Genomic DNA, 2274 nt, shown 5'->3' on the forward strand with positions numbered 1-2274 from the left:
GTGTTCTGAAAACAAGTTTCTGACACTGAGATGAATTTTGTTAGTATTTCCTCAAGGTTCAGCTTTTTCTCTTGTTGGTAGCGTGGTTGTTGGAAGCCTGGAGGTGGTGGTCTCTGATTCCCTTGGCCTCCCTATGAGAAATTTGGGTGGTTTCTCCAACCTGCATTGTAAGTATTAGTATAAGGATTATTTTGAGATCGAGGATTATTACCCATGTAATTTAATTGCTCGTTCTCCATGTTGTAGCCATAGGGTGGGTATTCTGAATTGCTTGATCCACCTCCATTTGCTTCGCACTGCATTACTAGGTGAACCTGTGAAGAACTAAGAAAACCATCAATTTTCTTATTCAAGAGTTCTACCTGATTAGAGACCATGGTGACCGAATCGACATTATAAATACCGGCTATTTTTGTTGGCTTTGTCCTCCTGACTTACCACTAATAGCTATTAAGTGACATCTCCTTTATAAATTCATAGGCATCTTCAGGTGTCTTATTATTGATGGTTCCGTCTGCAGCTGTGTCAACCATTTTTTGAGTCGAAGAATTCAGGCTATTATGAAAGGTTTGAACCTGTAGCCAGAGTGGTAACCCATGGTAAGGGCATCTTCTCAAGAGGTCCTTGTATCTCTCCCATGCATTGTAGAGTGTTTCTAAATCCATCTGCCTAAAAGAAGAGATATCATTACGTAATTTAGCCATTTTAGCTGGCGGAAAATATTTTAATAAAAAATTTTCGGTCATTTGTTCCCAAGTAATGATTGACCCTCGTGGTAAAGAATTCAACCACTGTTTAGCTTTGTTTCTCAATGAAAAAGGGAATAACTGAAGGCAAATGGCGTCATCAGAAATGCCATTTATTTTAAATGTATCACATAGTTCCAAAAAGTTTACCAAGTGAGCGTTGGGATCTTTGTCCTGCAAACCATCAAACTGAACAAATTGATGTATCATTTGAATTGTGTTAGGTTTTAGTTCAAAAGTATTTGCAGCTACAGCAGGTCTAACTATGCTCGATTTAGTTCCTGTTAAAGAAGGTTTAGCATAATCATACATAATGCGCGGAGCAGGATTCTGATTAACAGCAACCGCAGGAGGTAGCGAATTTTCTTGGTTTTCAGCCATCTCCTTGGTTGTGGTTGAAGTATCGTCCTCTTGCTCTTCCTCTGTGTATTGTAAGCTTCGCCTTATTTCTCTTTGGTTTCTGCGAACTGTGCGATCGATCTCACTATCAAACAACAATGGTCCTGACGGGTTTCTTCTAGTCACAAACTAGAAAAACCTATCAGAAGAAAATAAATGATGAACTAGAAAAGAAAATAAAAATTTAAATTACAATAAAAGTAAAATGGCTAAAGTAATAAAAATCGAGTGTTCCTAATAACCTAGTTCCTTGAAAACGGTGCTAAAAACTTGGTACGAGATATTCGTGACAGGTTTTAAAGATTTATGAATGAATCGTTCTTGAGACTAACTTATTATCACGATTATGGAAAGTGTACCTATCGAACAGTAGTATAGTTCAGCAAGACTGGATTGTCAAACCCAAAAGAACCACGAGTACTAGTATTTAATTCTTTTTTATTATCTAGCGTAAAAATTAAGAGGTTTGGTTATCTAAACTAATTACTAAGCTAAGAATGCACATAAAATTTGGGAAAATACTTTTGGGAAAATCTGATTGATTAAGACAATACCTAAGGGAAAATCCACCTAGACTTCACTTGTTATTTGACTCTAAATCAGACGATTATTCATTTGACTTGATCCGTAGAAATCCCTAAGTTATATTATTATCTCTATCGAAACTAATAATGTCTAACCCTAGGTTGAATAATTGAAATCTCTTTCTAATTAACACCTTAGAATTGCATTAACTCGATCTATGGATTCCCTTATTAGGTTTCACCCTAATCTAGCAAAATCGTATCACCCTATCTCTAGGAGTGCAATCAACTCCGCTTAATTATGACAAATTTACTCTTAAACAGGGTCTATTCCTCCTCTGAATAAGAGCTTAACTTGAATCAATATCCTGGAATATCAAAACAAGAATTAAGAACACATAATTAAGAACAAGTCAATATTTATCATACAATACAGATAATAATAACAAGATCCGTCTTAGATTTCATTCCTCTTAGGTATTTAGGGGGTTTAGTTCATACTTATGAAGGAAAACATCTCAAAAGCATAAAGATAACAAAACATAAGAAAACCCAAAACTCTTGAAGGAACTTGAAGGGAGATCTTCAGTCTTGATGATGAATCT

At 35.7% G+C, this 2274-nt stretch overlaps 1 non-coding gene across 1 annotated transcript; it reads left to right on the top strand.

Moving 5' to 3' along the window:
* Window positions 1-591: 591 nt before the first annotated feature.
* LOC128279670 (small nucleolar RNA R71) lies at window positions 592-698 on the top strand. The gene has a single exon (XR_008269869.1). It is a non-coding gene; the product is annotated as a small nucleolar RNA R71 (small nucleolar RNA).
* Window positions 699-2274: the final 1576 nt, after the last annotated feature.

The sequence above is a fragment of the Gossypium arboreum genome, chromosome 8 (assembly GCF_025698485.1).
Source record: "Gossypium arboreum isolate Shixiya-1 chromosome 8, ASM2569848v2, whole genome shotgun sequence".
NCBI lineage: Eukaryota > Viridiplantae > Streptophyta > Magnoliopsida > Malvales > Malvaceae > Gossypium > Gossypium arboreum.